Source organism: Spermophilus citellus (assembly GCF_964194105.1).
Source record: "Spermophilus citellus genome assembly, chromosome: 4".
Lineage (NCBI taxonomy): Eukaryota > Metazoa > Chordata > Mammalia > Rodentia > Sciuridae > Spermophilus > Spermophilus citellus.
In genome coordinates this window covers 196,659,357-196,680,861 of record NC_138185.1, presented here as the reverse complement: position 1 = coordinate 196,680,861, position 21,505 = coordinate 196,659,357, and the positions used below count along the sequence as shown (strand labels likewise).

Genomic DNA, 21,505 nt, shown 5'->3' with positions numbered 1-21,505 from the left:
CTGAATTTACTCTAAACTCCCTTTGATCTTAAACAACAAATGCACATAGCATCTACTTATACCTGATACTAAAAAGCATCAAAAATCAAAAATACATGTAATATAAGCACAAGAATGCATGAGAATAATAAAAACTAAAACCAGGAAAGTGCCTCCTAGTGGGGAGAGAAAGGGAACTATTGTTAAGGAAGACCACCTAGGTTTTCAATCCTTCAGCAGAATTGGCAAACTTTCAATTTCTCTAGTGTGTTGGGAGGAAGGTATGTATATATGGATATTTGTTATGTTGTTCCTTACATAAGTTTTATGTTTGAGATATTCCTATTAATTTTTGAAGAACAAAAATAAATTAGGAATTAGAAGTGAGTATAGATTGTTCTAAGAAAACACAGGGACTAGGTCTGCAGTGCCAAACATGCAGTTTGTGAGGTGATGGTTCTATGCTTGTGGTCCAAGACCTTTCTCAGTATTCATAGCCCAGAGAACTGAGAACACTCAAGACCTTCTGAGGAGAAACAAGAGAGAACCTAAAAGTGATGTATTTTATTCTCATGTCTTTGAACACTAAATCACTACCTGCTAACTGTTAAGCATGAAGAAGATGCCAGTCAACACCAACACGCTGTGCCAGTTCAATTTAATGGTATTATTTTGCCTCACTTTGCAATTACTCCCACATTCCTTAGGGAGAAACTAATGGATTACTAAAAATAAAATGGAGATTAAGTGAATCACTTCGGATGTTTTGGCTCAACTCAAACTGGCTTAAACAAAAAGGAAATATATTGGCTCAAAAACTTGGACATCCTGAGAAAGCACAGGCTTCCCAGTGATTCTGGACCCTGTCCTCCACCCTGTGTGTGGCTTCTTGCTCAGGCTGGAGGCCAGAAGGTTAAAGCCATGCCAGACCTTGCAACAGCACACAACATCCAGAAGAAAGAGGCAGTATCTTCCTGTAGATCTACATAAGTATGAGAAGAACTTTGCCAGAAGTTGCAGGCAAACTTGCCCTGAGATCCCACTGGCTAGAATAGTATCACAGGACCATTCAGGAAACCAACCCCCACCAGGTAACACCCAAGATCAGCTGATGTAACCAGAGTTAATGAGTCAAAGCTGCCCCTTATCAGGATCCACCCTTGAACTGCAGTTATTCTTTAACCCATCACAGAGAACGACAGGATGCATGATATAGATATAACCCTCATGTGCATCTCAAACATCATACAGTATTTCCTTATTTGTTTAATTATTTGGCACTTATAGGAATAGCCTGAGCAATAATGTGTGTGCCAGAACATAAAATAAAACACTCTTGTTGTATATTTGCATATAAAACTAAAAACTCAAAAAAACAAATGACCAGGGCTGGAGTTGTGGCTCAGCAGTAGAATGCTTGCCTAGTACATGCAAGGCCCTGGGTTCAATCCTCAGCACTATGTAAAAATAAACAAATAAAATAAAGGTATTGTGTCCAACTACAACTGAAAAATAAATATTAAAAAAATAACAAATGACCAAATGAATTGATTTCTTTGAAAAAAGTAGATTTTTTTTAAGTTGATTTTTAAAAAAAAATATTGTTTCTTTATTTCGACTTCTCCACTCAGAAACTTAACACAGGGACTGAGGGTAAAGCTCCGTGGTAGTACATTTGCCTAGCGTGTATGAGGCCCTGAGAGGGGAGAAGAAAGGGTAAGAGGAAGAAATTTAAACACAGAGAGTGAACACTTTGTAAGTACCCAAATATACTTACTGTATTCACGTGTCATGGCTACAGAAACTTAAGACAACTGCATCCACACCAATAATGTATAACCTGGAAAAAAGAAAGGAAAGAGTTTTAAGGAACATGAGATATTTCACTAAAATATACTGGTTGCATAACTTTGACAAAAAGCTTTAACTCTGTTCTGCATGAGACCAACTAGCCTTTCTGAAAGATGTAGCTGCAGTTAAATTAGACATGAGATACAATGTCTGCAGTATTAGAGTATCTCTAAATATTATGAAGTCAAGATCACCAGCATCAATTACAGATGTGACTGTCAAAAAACAAAACAAAATCTATATTAATCAAGTAATATTGCCTGGAAGGTTATCTACAAAACTAAAAATCAAAGAAGGAAAAAAACAGATTATTAAGTAAACCTCAAATATCACATAGCATTTGTTTATTTATTTATTTTTGAGACAGGATCTCACTAAGTTGTACAGGTTGGCCTTAAAATCAAGATCCTCCCGCCTTAGCTTCCCCAACAGCTGGGAATATGGACATATGCCACCATAGTCAGTTTCATGTAGTTATTAAAAATGTTTTAAACCCTCAAATAAAACACAAGGAAAGGGCTGGGATTGTGGCTCAGTGGTAGAGCACTTGCCTCAATGTGTGAGGCACTGGGTTCAATCCTCAGTACCATTTATAAATAAATGAATAAAATAAAGGTCCATCAACAACTTTAAAAAATTTTAAAAAACACAAGGAAATTTTTAAAAAAATCACAATCTTCCTTCTACCATATGCAATTAACCTTTTCAACCTAATGCAACTTAAAGCTAGATAAATCAGCTTCAATTTCTAAATCTCTGAACTCAAAGATCTAAGGAAATAGTTCTCAGCATTAAAAAATGCACATATTTGATTCAAGTATTTGACACTGATATCTTACTTCATAAAATCTTTGAATATTCAGCATACCATGGAATGCTAAACAAACACACCCATACAAGGGAAGGCTTTGAGACCCTGGCATTGCTTTTAATATTCACAAGTGAAATATGAGAACTTTGCCCTTGTCTAGACCCCAGGACAAAAAAAAAAAAAACAGTACAGCAGGATCCAGCACAGTGGCTCTCCACTCAGTAGTCTGAGGCAGGAGGATCACTTGAGCCCAGAAGTTCAAGGTCAGTATAAGTAATATATTGAGACCCTCATCTCTTAATAAATAAAAGTAAATTAAAGAAAAAAAGCAAACTACATTCTCAATTAAAAGTAACTGAAAAACAAAAGATGATGATGGTAGTGGTGGTGGTGGTGGTGGTGCCCATACATATGTACTGGGCATCAAACCCAGAGTCTTGTAAATGTTAGGCAAGCACTCACTGAGCCACATTCCCAGGCCCAAACACAAAAATTCAACTAATCTTCAAGAAAGTAGTGTTTCCTGGTGATGGTTGTATCTTGACAAGGCTGAGGATAACTGTCCATTTACCTATAAATACTTATATAACTGTACCTCCCTTGGTATGTGAGAGATTTGACCATGTTATTGCATTAGCTATATTTCATTAAAAAATATTTTAAAGTTTGAACAGCCACAAAAGAGGAAAGCTATAAGCCTTAAGAGAAAATATTTAGAATGTACATATACAAAGAGCTCATTTATAATACAGTAAGAATTCCCACAGAATAATAAAAAGGATAGGCAACAAAAACAGGATATCAAAAGAGGTAATAAACATATGAAAATGTAGTCAACTTCATGTATCACCATCAAAATACAAATTAAAACTACAATGAGCCAGGCATGGTGGCACTTGCCTTATTAATCCCAGTGGCTGAGGAGGCTGAGGCAGAAGGATCACAAGTTCAAAGCTAGCCTCAGCAACATAGGCCGTAAGCAACTTGGCAAGACCCTGTCTCAAAAATAAAAAGGGCTGGGGATGTGGCTCAGTGCTTAATAAGTACCCAAGTTTAATCCCTGGTACCAAAAAGAACTACAACGAGATAAAATTACATATTCATCAAAATATCTAAACTTAAAAATCTGACATCATCAAGTCCAAGGATGTAGAATCATTCAATTCTCATACACTACTAGTGGGAGAATAAATTGGAAAACTGTTTGACAAATAAAGTGTACTAATAAAGTACCATAGAAGCATACCCTGTGATCCTGGGTAAATGCCTCTTAGGAATGCACATACCCAGGTCCATAAGGCACTTACAATAATTTTCAAAGAAATAGTAGTAAAAAAACCAAACGCTGGTAACAAACTGGAATATTCATGTGATGCAATAGTACACTAACAGGAATAAGCAAATTTCTTCCATAAAGAGCTAGAGAGTAAATATTTTAGGCTTTGTGGGCCATAAGATCTCTGCTCTTTGTGGTATCTTCCCAGACTACCTTTGAAGTACAAAGGCAGCCATAAGATAGTATGGCTGTTCCAATAAAACTTTATTTATAAAAACTGACAGTTTACAGGCTGTCATGTTGCCTGCTATCTGGCAAAGAAAGTAAATGAACCATAACAATATACTACTAGTGAATTTTATGTCTCATCAACATCATGTTGAAACAAAGAAGCCAGACACAAGAGACCATACCATATGATTCCATTTCATAAAGTTCAAAAAATAGGTAAAACCATGTTAAATAGTAGCTACCTTTGTAGTGTGAGGAAAGAGATACAGACAGAGAGAAGGAAGAAGAGGGATTTCTAGCAGGGTATTAATACTGGACTCTGGATTTCAGTGGTAGTTTTCATAGTTACCTTTAATTTGGGAAAATTCATCTAAATGTTCATTTATAATTCATTTGTCTTTCTTTTGAATTTAAAAAATCTGAGTAATTTTCATAAAGAATTCAGGAATGTGGGCCACATTATGGAGTGGATGCTTTCTCATAGCTCACTGTCCCTCCACATCAAACACTGATGCCACAGCAAGTCTTGTGTTCACAGCAGGATCCTGAACACCCTCCCCCACAGGACACAGAGTGATGTCTGCACTGCAACCTAACTCCTCTTTCCAAGTTACATGTAGGACTGTGGAAAATAAACACAGGAGTGGCAGCAGGTGGTACAATACCAAGGGAGAAGGAAAAGGAACAGATGGGTGGATGAAGAGATCTGTAGGAATAAGGTCCTGCATTTTAACATAATCTGCTGAATAATCTATACAGAATAGAAAGTAGCATAAGCAGCTTAGAAACACAATTAGAAGGTCAGTCAACTTGCCATTCAGAAAAAATAACGACAATCTCAAAGCTTACTAAGGTTCTTAAAAGACTGTGGAAGGGATTTATTTCCAGTGCAACACTTTCTCCCAATGTAGCATTAAATTGGCATAAAGTTTTAGCTTTTCAAGTAAAGAAGCAACCCTGACAGATAATATTGTCTTGATATTCCAGGTCTGCATGCTTTCAACAACTTCTATATCTATAAATTGAATTTTACCATGTTTAAATTTAAATCAGATATTATAACTTTCAGGGGTCACAGGAAGTCATTAAGTTGCCACGGTGGTAGGCAAATACATTAGGAGAGGCAGAGACTATGCAAAAGCCAGGGACAAGAAGACCACAGGCATCACATTAAAAGGATTTACTTTTTGTCACAATGGGCTTTTATCATGAGTGAAAAGAGGAGTAAAGAAGAAAATACATGACAAGAATTTAAATCTTTTTCAGTTCGCTATACTGCATAATTGACATATGCAAGAAACTGGACTCTAAGTTGGAAATACAAAGATAGTCTTATAGGGGCTCTCGGAATAGAGAAGCTGATGAGCCTCTGTATCCATAAATTAGATGTCATAAAAATTACAAAACATGCACAAGTGCTATGGGAGCTGTGAATTCACAGTAGAGAATTATTAAATGTGGGAGGAATGAAATGCAACTGGGAAGAGGATGAGTCTTCCCACATAGAGCAGAATGGAAACGGGTTTTGAATGATTACAGATGGGCAATATAAAGGGGGAACAGATACACACCATTCCAGGCAGAAGAGAGAATGTGTAAATGCAAGAGGGTAACTGAGTTAGCCATGTCAGGAATAACAAAACAGCAGAGGCAGCCAGAATATGGTGCATAAGGACAAGCTACAACTGAGATGGAGGAACTTGCCAATCATACTAAAGTTTGAATTTTATCTGGCAAACATTATGGAGCCATAGGATACTACAAGAATGAGAATGGAATACAAGAGATAGCCCAGGCATGGCATGACTCCAAATATATCTTTTTTTTATAGTTTTGATATTTAGAACCATGGTAATGTTCAATGGGATGAGCGGGGAGATAACTGCTAGACACCATGGTATGTGCCTTTAGCCCCAGTACTTGAGAGGCTAAGGCAGGCGGCTCAGATGAACCAGGGAGTTAAGAGACCATACTGAGCAACATAATGAGACCATGGAAGAAAGGAAAGGGAGGGGAGGAAAAAGGAGGAAGGAGAAATAATTAAGGTATATGAGTATGTAGGAGGATCCCAAAATGGAACATATAACATAACCAATGAAGATGAAATTCAGAAGAAAACAACTGATCACTTTGGAAACATATGTCTTGACTATAAACACCAAGGACAGGGACAAAACAAAGAATGAAGGAAGACTGTAAAGAACTCTGTGGTGTTAGACTTGAATCAGTTATCACTGTGACTCGTGGTTTTTAAATATGTTAAGACAGAGGGACAAAGACAGATGAAAATATGTATGCACACATTTCCTAGATCTGTCTTCTGAAGAGCCAAGGAAACATGAGACACCCTGGAAGCAATAAGCACATTTAGCACTCAAATAAAAAACATGCAGACCTGGATTACTTAGGCAGAAGAGAGAATGAGCAAAGGCAAGGGGGTGACAGAGACTTAGGAAATTGTCTGGGTGCAAACCAGATGAACATACCAAATGAGTACAGAACATCTCATGGTGCCAAAAAGTAGGGAAATTCTCCAAAAAGATGGGGACTCATCAAAAGTACAGTGGACCCTAGTTAACTGAAGGAGCCAAATCTGGGACAATTTAAAAAATAAAACTGCAAATAATATTGAGATTATAACTGTTAGGATAAAATAGCACATACTGATAAAAACAAATAAATACACAAAAAAAAAATTAAAGAAAAGACCAAGTTCTTTCTTGTAAGAAAATTTCAATTGTTAAATGTGAAAAAAAATTGGTGGATATAGATTGTTAATTGACAAATAACACTTATTAAAGGAGAATATAAGATATTACTATGTTTGATTCTAGATCAGACCATAGTCTAGACCCCCCCCCAAAAAAAAAAAAAACATGATTGATTTGACAAAACACAAATGCAGTGTGGAAATTAGTTAACAATATTATATCAACATTAATTTTCTGATCTTGGTAATTTTACTAAAATTAATATTTGGTAAAGGTAAGTAAATTGTTTCTAATCCTGATATTACTTCAAAATGGAAAGTCGAAAAGAGAAAGAGACAGACAGACAGACTGAGTCATGATATTCTTAATTCAAAACCTGATAGCTGGCCTTTTTTTCCTCTATGCCAAATATTAAAACTGATAAAGTTTTACATCTAAAAAGAGATATATATGCAAATGTGTATAAATGAACTTTGAAAATATGAATAGAGGACTGTAAATTAAAAGAACTAAAAAAGAACTAGACAAATTTAGAAACTAAAAATAAAGCAAGTTTAAAAAATAAAGTATATAAGTTACAGATTGGATACAGAAGCAGAGTGGACAAATGAACAGGAAGACAGCTGGATTAAAAAAAAAAAAAAAGTATCCAGGATGCTTCCCAAACAGATGGGGAAATGTAATAATAAAGAGAGTTGAAGTGGTCTGAGCAACAGGGCTAACATTCACCTAAAGCAAGTATGAGAAAATAATGGAAAGACTCGCTGGTACAGATGACATCAATTCTTGAATTCAGGAAGGCCCACAAATAACTAGCAAGGGAAAAATCATCACCAAAAGATGTAAGCATGAAACTGCTGGCTACCAAATAAAAAGCAATCTTTTAAGCAATAGTGGAGTAGAACCCTTGCCTATCATATGTGAGGCCCTGGGTTCAATCCCTAGCACCAAAATTAAAAAAGTAACAGAGAATCACCTACAAATGAAAACCAATTAAAGTGATGGCTGATTTCTCAACTGCAACAATGGAAGCTGGAAGGAGGAACATTATTACTTTCAATGAACTAAAAGAGATAAGTACCAACTCTGCATTCTATAGTTAGAGCCAATTTCTTTGAGAACAATTAACATTTCCAGGCAAACAAAACCTAGAGCTTACCATCAACTCACACACACTAAATTATAAAAGGGATGACCTTTATGCAGTAGGAAAATGATCACAGATGGAAAACTTGAAAGGCAAGAATAATGGTGGGGGAAAAAAATGGTGCCACATAAAAGATGGCAAGGGTTGGGGATCTGGCTCAGTGGTGAAGTGCTGCTTAACACACCTGAGGCCCTGGGTTCCATACCCAGCACCACAACAAAGAAAAAAGCATAAAAGATGACAACCAAATAAACAGCTAACAACAAATGAATGATGCTCAGCCTCACCATCATCAGAAATGCACAAAACCACAATGTGGTAGCACTGCACAATACAAGGAACAGCTAAAATTTAAAATCATAGCCAGGTATGGTGGTGGACTACTGTAATCCCAGTGACTCGGGAGGCTGAGGCAGAAGGATCCCAAGTTTGAGGCCAGCTTCAGCAACGTAGCAAGGCCCTAAGCAATTTAGTGAGACCCTGTCTCAAAATAAAAAGGGCTTGGGTGTGGCTAGTGGATAAGCATCCCGGATTTCCATCTGTGGTACCAAAAAAAAGTAAAATAAAACAAAATCATGTCAGCAAGAATGTGAAGTAAATAGGACTCTCTCATACCTGCGGTGGGTGGTAACTATGGCCCTGCTGAGAAACTTCAGTAGCATCTGTTCAAGTTGAGCATATGCACATATCATAACTCAGCAATTCTACTCCTAGGTATACTGCCCACATTATAGGGCAATTAAGTGTGGCAAAAGACATAATGGAGTTCAGTTACCACAAAATATGGCACACCTGGGCATTTTAAGAAAACTACAGAAGCAAGAAGTTCTGTCCTTCTCCTGCCCTGCCCTTCTCCCCTGAAGCAAGATAAAAAAGAACTCTCTGGCCTTTTCCTGAAATCGGTCATAAGACCCTCATTCCAGAGATGCTCTCCCTATACCCCAAGGAAAGGAATGCCCTTATCTCTGAAGCACAGGAACACATAGAAGAATCTGAACAAATGGGTTTTGCAAGTTCCTGCCAGTTTATTACAATTATATTACACCCTCTTTGTCCCATTAAACTTCTACAGGACTGTTGACTCATCATCAAATTTAGCATGGTGGTGGACTACTGTGTATTTTCTGTGTCCCTGTGTATTTTCTGAATCTTCCATTTCTGAAGTCTCCCATGTCACGCGCTATATTAAACATATTTGTATGCTTTTCTCTTGTTTATCTAATTTTTGTTACAGTGGCCTCATCCATTAATCTACCAACTGGTAAGAATAAGTAATATTCCTCCTCTACAACATGAACAAAGGAGTTCAGAACAGTTTAATTCCTAATAGTCAAAAACTGGAAACAATTGCAATGTGTATCCATGGCAGAAAGAAAAAATAACTGAAGGACCCCACACAATAGAATAAAAGAAAAAAAATACCACTATATGCAAGAACATGAATCAATATCATAAATATAATGCTGAAAGAAAAAACCCATATGCAAAAATATATACTAAGTTCCATTTACAGAAAACTCAAAACCAGACAAAAGCCATTGCTGAGATAACTAGGAGGAATCAGACCAGGGGCTTCCATAAGAGCAGTGTTTGATTTCTTGATCTTGGAGCTGGCTTCAAAGATGAGTCCATCATTTTTGAAATTCACTGATCTATCTACATATGACCAACACACTGTATGTGTGCCATACCTCAAAACAATATTTATTTTAAAACAGAATGTATAATGAGCAAAGCACAGAAAGACACTGCACTTCTCATTGCATCTTATCAGATGGCACACAATTTTTGTGTTATTACTAATGACATTCATTCTGATTAAGGTGGTATATACTAGGCTTCTCTGCTACAGAGTTATAACTCTTTTTCCCTTTGCAATTAATAAGTGTTTCATACAGAGTTACATTGAAGCTATGCAAATACTGTGTTTCTCATCAAGCTTTCAATTAATGCATCCACTCATATTTACATTTACATTAATCTTACATTTACTCAGTAGGTTATAATCCATTGCTATCATTATTTACTATAGTTGATTACTACCATTATGTATTTGATAGTCCAAACTTCCCAGATTTGGCCAGTGGAAACACCTTCAAGATAGCTTATAGCTCATTTTGACATGACCCTCTATTTTAAAATTGTTTCCTTCATTTCTAAAGCTAGATGTTTTATAGCCTTATTTTGTACTTTTTTTTTTTTTTTTTTTTGGACTCAGGATTGAACCCAGGGGCATTCCACGGAGCCACATCTTCAGCCCTATTTTGTATTTTATTTTAGAGACAGGTCTCACTGAGTTGCTTAGGAACTCACTAAGTTGTTAAGGCTGGCTTTGAATGCATGATCCTCTTGCATCAGCCTCCCAAGCTGTTGGGATTACAGGCATGTGCCACTATGCCTGGCATCATTTTTTGTACTCTTTTACCCTTAGAAGCAGTCACTTCTCCAAGGAGACCTGGTTACTTTTATTAGAGAATGGTATTTAAAAGTCAAGATCCAGGGCTGGGGTGGTGGCTCAGTGGTAGAGCACTTGCCTAGCATGTGTGAGGCACTGGGTTTGATTCTCAGCCCTGTATATAATATGAAATAAATAAAATAAAGGTCCATCAACAGCATATCTATATATGTCAAGATCCAAATGCTAGATATATTCATTGCTATTGGGGCTATTTTCAGGTATATGTACATGCAAACACATATTCACACACACATACACATTTACATCTCTAGTCACGGGACTTTTAAGAGACTTAATGAGCTGATTATGTATAAAATATACATGAAAAATCAAAAGCCTAAGAAGATTCAAGAGTCTCCTTCAGAAAGTAGTGAGGGGACTTGCTTTACTAATTATCAATTATAAAACAACAAGAATTGCACATTACATAGAAACACTGGGTTGTGTAATAATGGTACTTACACACACACACACACACACACATACACACACACGTGGTAGGAAAGCTAAACTTAGGTTTCAATTTCATTTTCTGTAAAAATTCCAATTTAATTGAATATTTGCATGTAAAAGGCAAAATTCTAAAACTTTCAGTTGAAAATAAAAATGCAACTATGGCTTCATAAAAGGTTAACGATACAAAAGGAAACTGTAAAGACAAATAATAAATTCATTCTACATTACAGTAAAGGATACCATAAAATGATATGCAACAAATTAGAAAACATATCCCCAACAAAAAATGAGTATCCAGAATACATAACTCTTACACGTATATAAGAAAGATAAAAATCCCACGAGAAAAATAGAGAAAGTTAGAAAAGAAAACACAAATGTTATGGTTTGGATGTGAGATGTCTCCCAAAAGCTCACATATGAGACAATGCAAGAAGGTTTGGAAGAAGAAAAATAATCGGTTTATAGCCTTCAGTGGTTTAATCCCTGATGGGATTAACTGAGTGGTAACTGGAGGCAAGTGGGGTGTGACTGGAGGAAGTGGTTTTTTTTGGGGTGTGGCTATGGGGTATATATTTATATCTGGCAAGTGGAGAGAGTCAGTGTGTGTGTGTGTGTGTGTGTGTGTGTGTGTCTGTCTGTCTGTCTGTCTCTCTCTCCCCCCTCTCTCTCTCCTTCCTAAACATCATGTGAGCTGCTTCCCTCTGCCACACTCTTTTGCCATGATGTTCAGCCTCACTTTGAGCCTTGAGGAATGGAGCCTGCTGTCTATGGATGGAGACCTCTGAAAATGGGAGACCCTGAATAAACCTTTTCTCCTCTACAATTGTGTAGGTCAGGTCCTTTAATCACAGAAGTGAAAAAGCTGACTGAAACACAAAAGGTCCTTAAATACAGGATATGATGCAGAGTGTCTTTAGGAATTAGGGAAATATAAATAAAATGCAGCTTTACACACCTGCTTGTTTGACTAAATTTAAAGTTAGCTAATGTCAATGACAAAGCTGTGAAGCAATGAAAATTCTCACGTGTTCTGGTGGAAATACACCCTGGTACAATCACTTTGGAAAGCAGTGAAGCAGAGGCACATCCTACCATCCAATAATTTTAGTCCTAAATTTATGTTTAAATAAATTACACTAAGAGACATGTACAAATTGTTCATAACCCAGAAAGCTGCAAACAACACAATTTCCAAAAGTAAAATCAGAAACAAAGTCAGTGCACTATGAAGCTAAATGTATCAAATTGAAGAATTTAAGGGGACAATGTCCCTGGATATCTTTTCAGAAAGAAATTAGTTGTAACTTAATTTTTTAAAAATGTTTAAAATTAGATTGTGAGCTTAATGAAGGCTAGGTCAGTATAACTTAATAGCCATTAAAAACTTTCCACTAAGTTAAAATGTTTTTAAGATATACTATTAAGTCTACCAAGTACTAGGTATTAAAATGTTTTTAATATTTAGTATTGAAATGTTTTTAATACTTAGTACTAAAATGTTTTTGTACTAAGTATTAAAATGTTTTTAAGATATACTTTTAAGTCCACCAAGAGCTCCCCATAGCTTTGGATACAATATCAAGCCAGGGAAAATACAAAACAAAGCAGCAGATCTTATTTGTTATTTATTGAAGGTACCGAAATTCACAAAGTACAGTTAAAACATTTGAGAAGGTATCATCCATACTGTGGTTTTTCAAAAGGAAAATTAAAAATTATGTATATAAAGAAAATGCAAAAAAAATACACACACACACACACACACACACACACACATATAAAATGTCTGTTTTGTGAGCTGCAGGGACAGATGGATTACTTCCCTGAGGCTCATACCAACTGGACTATCAATTTGTTCAAATATACTATACATATATAAAACATTTACTATGTATATGTTATAAAAGTATAACTTTTGACCAAAAAATTAAGCTTTTTGGATCAATATAACTGGACTTAAAACATACAAACAAACAAAAAATAACCTCTTGCAAGTAGAAGGCTCAGCACTAGAGTCACCATTTGCTGATCTGGCACTGCCACAGTTAGAGAAAAGTACCTAGAAGCTTAGTCACCACCCTCAAAGCAAAGTTCTTCATGCCATTTGAATTTAACAGAATTTAACAATTTGAAAAAAAAAATTATGAGCCATATATTGCAATTTGGTACCAAAGATACTATATTTCTTGGGCTTAAGTGTTATATAACAGTGTTTAGAATTTAGACTACTATGGACCATATTTTATATGGTAACAGTATGTACAAAATCTTTAAAACAGATGGTAAGTTACATAGAGACATCAAGTGACAGTTCTAGCTGATTCAGCTCTAATTCATTTTGTTTGCTTTTTAACAGCACTATTGCAAAAAGAGCAATTCCATAACCCATAGAAGAGATTTTCATTTTAAGCAGAGATGACATCTTTACTTTATAAGAAGCAATTATACAGGTTAACAGAAAAAATGAACTGCTACAGAATACACTAGAGAGATATTTCAGCAAACCATTAGTTTTCATTCTCAAGGGCATGTACTAAGTGTATCAGCCTAACAGCCATTGAATTTATTAAGCCATAATTCTGCTACATGAATTCTCCATTCTTTCCTTCAGAGCATACTGAATAAATCAGAATGCAATGTTTGCTTTCCTCTGTACAGTAACAACTGTGCATTTGGCCTGAATTCTAAATAATCAAGTTCTTTATAAAATTCTTGAAATTCAGCCAATAAACAGCTCTTCTCACTAAAAATAAGTATCAAGGAAACAGGCTCAAATTGTAACTGTCCTATTTAACTAATCAAAATAGAGGAGGATGGCCTTCTCAGGCAAACTGGATAAACACACAGACCACATATATGCTATATCATCACCAGCATAGAGCTGTTTTGGGGTGCTTGATGACATTGGCATCAGTATCTAAACTCTATATATTACATATAATTACACAGTTAAGCCAGCACTGGGTATGATGAATAGTTTTATGTGTTAACTTGGTGAGACTTCAGTACTCAGTTACTTAATCAAATACTCGGTGATAGAGGGAGTGCTTAGCATGTGCCAGGTTCTGGGTTCAATCCCCAGCACAAGAAGGAAAAGACAAAACACTAATCCTAGGTGTTGCTGTGCAAGTATTCTGTATTTTGATATTAAATAATAATTATCCCCAGTTATGTGGGTGGCACTCATCAAATCAGTTGAAAGGCCTAATGAGCAAAACAAAAGGGTCTCCTGAAAGAATTCCGCTTAAGTCTGTCCTGTCAACTGCCTGAGCTTCCAACTTACCAGGCTGCCCTACAGATTTCTGACTTGCCAGCTTTGAATGCCTGAGCCAATTTTTTCTTTGAAATCAAATGAATCTCAATCTCTTCTACACATAACTGTATGTATTACACACACACATACACACACACACAACCCCTAAACCTTAACTACTAGACTAGCTAAAAAACGAAACGCTGTTTCTCCCACCAATGAACACTAACATCATATGTTGCAGGAGTTATTCCCATTCCAATCAATTCACCAGTTCTTGGCAGATATCAACTACCTGGCATCCATCCTGCAATTTAATTTAACGCTCATTGTCTACCTGGAGTTAGCTTAAGATCCCACAAATTAAGGCTGTGGTCCCAAGACTGATCCCTCTTCAGATGCCAACTGTGAAGAAAGGCCTCTCTACTTCTGATGGAGAGGCTATAAACCGGAGGGTCCTATGACCTCCCTCTTCAGATTCAGTAAATTTTTAAAAATGTTTTACAGAACTCAAGAAGCTACTTACTTAACTGTTCTACTGAAAGGATATAATTGAGGAACAGACAAATGGGAGAGATGCACAGGGTGAGGTATGAAGTGGCAGGGATGCTCTCTTCAGGCATACCACTCTCCCAAAACCTCTAAGTGTTCATCAGCTCAGAAGTTCACTAAACCCTATCTTTTAGGGATTTTCTTTTTTTTTTTTTTTTTTTTTAAATGGAGGATGGAGGCTTTGTCCCATAAGCATGTATGATTAAATCACTGGCCATAGATGATTAACAATCCCCACTCTGGAGGTAGGGGAAAAAAAAGTTCTAGACTTCTAAGCACATGGTTCATTCCCTTAGCAACTGGTACCCATCTTGAAGCTGGATAGAGTCTTTCAACTATCAGTTATCTTATTAACATAAAAAAGGATACTTGTCCTTCCTAAGAGCTGAATGATCTTGGAAGTCCTGTAATAAAATTCTGAAAGCACACTGAAAAACTGAAGACAAGCTTAATATGTATAAGAAGATGGATCTTCAAATAAATTTTCCTAGCCTAACCTTTAAAAAAAAAAAAGAAAAAAAAAACAGGGTCAGCAGATTCTGGAGGAAGTAGCCTTGAATGATGGATGAGCCAGGAAATTAAATAGAAAGACACCTACCTTAGTGCCCACTCTGAGAGGTTATAGGTGGCACCAACCCCAGTGAAGGTTGAAGGTCACAGTGATCCTTGGTACTAGAAAAGCTAGACAATGTTCCAGAAATTCTAAGAAGAAATTTAGAGTGTACCTGTACTCAGTAATGAACCCATGCATCTTACAGGAAATTCCACCCTATCCAACCATCATGGTTTCTTGTAATGATAGGTGCTACCACTTGAGTCTCTGCAACAAACTGAACCTACCATTTACTACAAATAAATCTATGATAAATAATTACTAGCATTCCAAGAAAATCAGCAAATGGAAACAAAATATCGAATTCAAGAATACCTAAGGAAAAAGAGTTAATATGGGAAAATAATTACCATGTTATCAAAAGCATAATCAATTTCCCCAAGAAATTCAAGGAAATAAGACATTCATAAGAAATAAAAATAATTACTTCAAATCAAAACATAATTCTGGAAAATAAAAATAGTAAGGGTAGATCAGCATCAGATCATGGAAGTCTGCAGCTGGATTCTATACCCCAGTTACCAAACCCAATAATGACCCTGCCATGTTCCATCCATTTTATTTCCTCTCCTCCTCTCCCTCTCCATTCTCTAAGATCCCCTCTTTGGCATCTTCTCTTCTGTCTATAGACATGTACAAATCTCCTTTAAATCATAAGAATCCTTTCCCTTGACCCAGATCACTCTCCAAAATAAAAAAGTAATGAAGTAAGGAGGTATCAATGAGGATTTGGAAGTTCCTAGTTAAAATAAACAGATGAATGGTTCTACTATTACATGAAGGAATATGAAGAAAGAAACAAAGCAGAGCAATGGGAGAGAAGGGAATGGTAGATGACATGATGAATGTGAAGCGCTGTCATGACAAGAAGAGCCTATAAACCAATCTTGCCCCACAGCACACTGTCTTTAGCCCACAAGTATTATATAAAAATTCAATCAACTTTTAAAATCAGGGATGTAAGATGCAAATCAGAACCCCAGCTTCTACTGAGAACCCAGGGGATATGAAATTTTGAGGTTAGCACTCTCAATATGGCAGCAATGGTGACTAGAGCAAAAGGCCTGCATTCTCCCGCCTCTAATATCACCAAGACTGTCCTCCTGACCCTGGGCTTATGCCGGCTTCCATTTATCATCCCACTTACCCTGTCATTTCTTTACAGTTAAAAAAAAGTCCTCTTTTTTTACCCAAAGGCCTGCTTTTGCTCATCAACATTGTTGGCAAGGCCCCAGAAGACTCTTGAGTTCTTGAATTTGCAGTAAAACCACACACCCTAGAGGGAGTTGAAAATCGAGACCTTTGGCTGTTAAGAGAAAGCTAAGGAGGGCTAGGGAGTGCTGAGTTGTAGCCTAAGGAAGGTCCAGTATAACTTAAAGTGAAAGAAGACTGAGCTCACCAAAAAGAATACATAAAAAGTAGATGGCAAGTATGGAAGGAACTTTAGGGAATACCCACAATTCGAGTAGAGAAGAAAGTGAGAGGCTATAGGAAGTGAAAGGAAGTTGAAGGAGTGAGATGTTCAATAATGATTTCAAAATGAGCAAAGTCAATTTATGACAAAAATTGATCATTTATTAGATCCATGCTATAGAAAGAGACTGCAGGTCATTGTAATTTATTTATTTAATAACAACAAAATACAAATATAAACTACCATGAAACTGTGTTACACACCAATTGGTTAGGGTTAGTTAACACAGAAAGATGTGTCTCTTAATTATTGTCAACATAAATGTTATTTATACCAGGGTCCTGAAAGTCATTTTTCATTGATCAGAATTTCGTATGACATCTAAATTACTTAAGTTTTATCTTCCATGCTAAAAACATTTTCAAATGAAAATCAAAGGCAGGAATAATATTAGGTACAATTTGAAAAGAAAAATTTCCTCAAATTATTATATGTATCAGAGTGACTTGTGCTGTCATTAACAACAAAAACAAAGAAAAATTTACTAGGTTTTCCTTCAACTCTACATAATGAAGAGTGGAAGAGAGTTCATGTAGGAGTAGAAATTTTACAAGAATTAAGCCATCACACTGGCAAATGCCATCAGACTGTGAATAAGTGGGAGTATCTCTGCACAATTGGTTTTAAAAGAAGATAATTTAGAAATTATATAATCTAAAGTAGATTTCTCTGTTAGGGCTTTTGTACTAGAAATACAAATGGGTATAGAACAGGGACAGAATTCATAAGGAAATACAAATTCAACACTAACCCTATGAGGAAACACCCTCTTAGATTAAACAAACAAACAAACAAAAAAGAACATTAAAGCAAACATGAAGTTGCCATTACTTTAGAATTATTAAATTATATCAAAAATAAAGTATTTTGTACACTTAACAGAAATAAGCCTGGATTAAAATTGTGTCTGGCCCTGTAAACTTGGATAGCAATTTAAAAGCCAGTAATGCTTACCAAAGTGCTCATAACCCGTGGACAAGAGACCAATGGCACTCCTAGAACTGCATCTTGTGTAAATAATGCAACAGAAGCAAATGGTTAAATTGAAAAGATGCATTAAAAATGTCTTAAAAACAGATAAAGAATCTGTAAACAAGTCAATTATAAAAGATAAATGTTATATAAAATCATAGTGCATCAAAACTATAACCTATAGCTTATTGTTGTTTAATAGGACAATAATAAAGACTACGCAGACCTGGAAAAAGAGTTGATAACAAGTCAAAGTAGAAAATAATAAAAACATCAAGTTTACAACTAGTTATAAAATTAAAAGTGGTATGGTCAACTAAGACTGCAAATACTCAAAAATGTGGAAGTAATTATTATACTGGAATTGACAAGATTTATAAAGTATTATTTTCATCTTTTAATACTTTCAATTACAGAATAGATGAAATTGGGGAAAATATGGCTATCACAGGATTGCAAGATAGGCAAAGAGACAAAAAAAAAAGAAACAAAAGAAAAGCCAAATGTTTTCTCTGATATGTGGATGCTGATCCATAATGTCAAGGGGAGAGGCGTACCAGGGAAGAATGCAGAAACCTTGGGTGGGCAGAAGGGAGTAAGAGGAGGGGAGAGAGTGTAAGGGTGGAAAGGATGGTGGAATGAGATGGACATTATTACCCTATGTACATCACATGTATGATTGCACGAACAACATGACTCTGGTGCACAGCCAGAAAAAAGAGAAGTTCTGCTCCACTTGTGTACAATGAGTTGAAATACATCTGCTGTAACGATAACTAAGTAGAATAAATTTTTAAAAATTTTTTAAAAGAAAAGAAATTTACAAAAGAAAGTTCTATAGCCACAGTGACACGGGTAGGGACAGAGAAAGCTACAGAGTCAAATGTTAGAGAACAGTAAAGATGAGTTTTAACAAATGAGGAACTTAGAAAGCTACTAAGTTCCTAGGAGAGAGCAGCCTCTGCAGAATGTTAGGGACACAAATTTCACACAGAGAACTGATTAATAAATAACTAAGATGAGGAAATGTCTCCAAGTGACCCAGGCAATGCTCAGAAAGAAGAAACAGGTGGTACTTGGGGAAGGAAAGAGAGACAACCAGTAGTTTGGGACAGAATCAAGAATGAGAAAATCATTTTCTGGTTTTGGTGTCCTTACTGGGATAGAACCCAGGACCTTAGGGACACTAGGCAAGTGCTCTGACGCTGAGCTACATCTCCAGCCGTGAGAAAAGGGTTTTTAAGACAATAAACTAGGAGGGTGAATGATTCATAAAAAGAGAAGGAACATTATGAAACTGCTTGTGGAGGCCACACAGGACAAAGACTCCAGTTATATGGAGCACAGTCTGGTTCCCCCTCACACCCATTTTCTTTGGTCAGCCCTCAAAAAGCACTCAAATTCATCTACAAAAATGATAATTCCTTGAACATTTTATATCTTCTTAAAATAAGTCACACTAGCCAGGCACAGTGGCATATGCTTATGGTCTCAGTTACTGCAGAGAATGAGGCAGGAAGATCACTTGAGCTCAGGAGCTCGAGATCAGCCTGGGCAACAAAGCGAGACCTGTCTCATGGGAGAGGGTAAAAAAAGGTAAGACATTGATTAGAAAATGTATCCAACAGTATTTTAGCAAATATTAAGCCAGAGTTCAAATGAATGCCTCTCATATGTTATTTCCAGAAAAGCTAGAGGTCCCAAGTTATACTCTAAATAAATTAATGCCAAGGCAGCAACCGTATTTTGTATGGCTCTAAAATTTGCCTTTTTCTTCATCTTAACCTGAGTGAAATCAATATGTATCTTAAAATCAGTGGCATCCCAGTAATCCTAGAGGGCTGCATTTTTATTCTTAATGATACATAAAATATTGGTGTGTTTTATAATTAAAGACATCCTAAATTCAATTCAAGGATGATTTCATTGGGGTTTTGACCTCAATAAAAAGAAAAGTATTTGAAACTTACAGTATCGAGCACCTTTGGCAACTACCATAACTATAATTAGCTTCTCCAAACTGATATATAAACTACAAATTTTTAAGTGTTTATAAATAAGAAAACCCAATGTGCCATCCAATAAATTTATTATATACCTGCCTATACAATTGAAAATATATAAGATAGTCAATATAATCAGCATCTTAAAACATTTTTCAGCATAATCAACTTGGAAGAATAGGCCAGCAAATTACTCATAAAATAATACAACCAGGTTTAGCATCAAACCCCAATAGGTACCCCTACCAGAAAATTTCATCATGCCCATCTAGTTGATATTTTTGAATTTTAATTTCATATAATGTCATTCTTAGGATAAAATGAGCTACACTGATAAATGTCCCAATTCCAGATCTTCCAATTTTTATTTACTTTTCCATATTTTTATGTTGCATTGTAGTTGTACATAATGGCAGGATTAGATGTTACATATTCATAAATTCATACATCATAACAACATAATTTAGCCAATATTATTCTCCAGTGCTTCCCCTTTCCCTTCCCTCTTCCCTCCTCTTGGTCCCTTTCCTCTATTCTACTGATTATATCTTCCAATTTTTGAATAATATTAACCATACCATCAGCAGTTAAAATTGGACAAAATTCATCATTCTGACGTACATTAGAGCACATTTTTTCAAAGGATGTCAGAGATAGCTACAAAATTTCAAGATCATCAACCAAGACACAATGTTATATTTTTCAAGAAATTTCACCTTCCTCCTATATCAGAGGAAAGGGGAATATGTAACAAGTCAGAACTTCTGGGATCTTAACACTTAAATCTTCTACAAAACATGGAGGCAATCAACATTTTCTGGCTATTTAATACAGGGAATGTATTATGATAGGAGAAATAAAGAAATGATTCCTGCCTTCAAGAAATGACACTGTGGAATGAAATATAAAGAACATTAACATGCAGTAGAATATGCTAGAGGAGTCCTATGAGAACACAAGGATATTAAAAATCATATAACATGGGGCTGGGGATGTGGCTCAAGCAGTAGCGCACTCGCCTGGCATGTGCAGGGCGCTGGGCTCGACACTCAGCACCACATAAAAATAAAGTGAAGATGTTGTGTCTACCGAAAACTAAAAAATAAATATTAAAAAATTCTCTCTCAAAAAAAAATCATATAACTAAGAAGTACAAAGAACCACAGCCGCATCTGCACTACTATAAATGAAAAATATTCTCTCTAGGCTAAAGGATTACTTCTACCAAGACCTGAACAGCAATTTATTTTAGATCTCTGTACATTTTTTTAATATATTGACAGGTTTTCATTTTTAACAAACCATCAAGAAGAAATCTGAAATTTTAAATAAATGGGACAAAAACGATCCCAGAAACAAATAACAACTCTAAATACATCATAAATAAAATTAGGGTTAAAATAATTTAGTATATCAATAATCTTTTTATATTTTATTTTGTATTTAAATAATTTCTATTAACATAGAAGGAACTGCTATCCTATTTCACATCCTGAAATGAGAACCAAAAATAACTGAGGAAAATAAAGCTGTTAGACTGATAATTTAAGAGATGGTATTTGCATAACAAATTAGCGTACTATGATATAATTACATATTCTTCAAACAAGAACTTGTTTGACAGTATGAGGCAGGCAAAGCAGGAAAGTCCTTTAAATATTAAGTGAATCCGATCAATAACACTAAGTAGAAGTTGTGCTTATAATTTGCATACA

The 21,505-nt window shown here is 35.8% G+C and overlaps 1 protein-coding gene across 15 annotated transcripts in view; it reads right to left on the bottom strand.

Annotated features, from left to right (window-relative positions):
* The window catches only part of SIPA1L1 (signal induced proliferation associated 1 like 1), a 372,348-nt gene that overhangs the window by 186,968 nt on the left and 163,875 nt on the right, over positions 1-21,505 (bottom strand). For all 15 annotated transcript variants that reach the window (XM_081290424.1, XM_081290426.1, XM_081290425.1 and 12 more), the window contains one exon: positions 1,757-1,819. The gene's annotated coding sequence lies outside the window, so the exon portion shown is untranslated. The remainder of the gene's footprint in view (positions 1-1,756; positions 1,820-21,505) is intronic.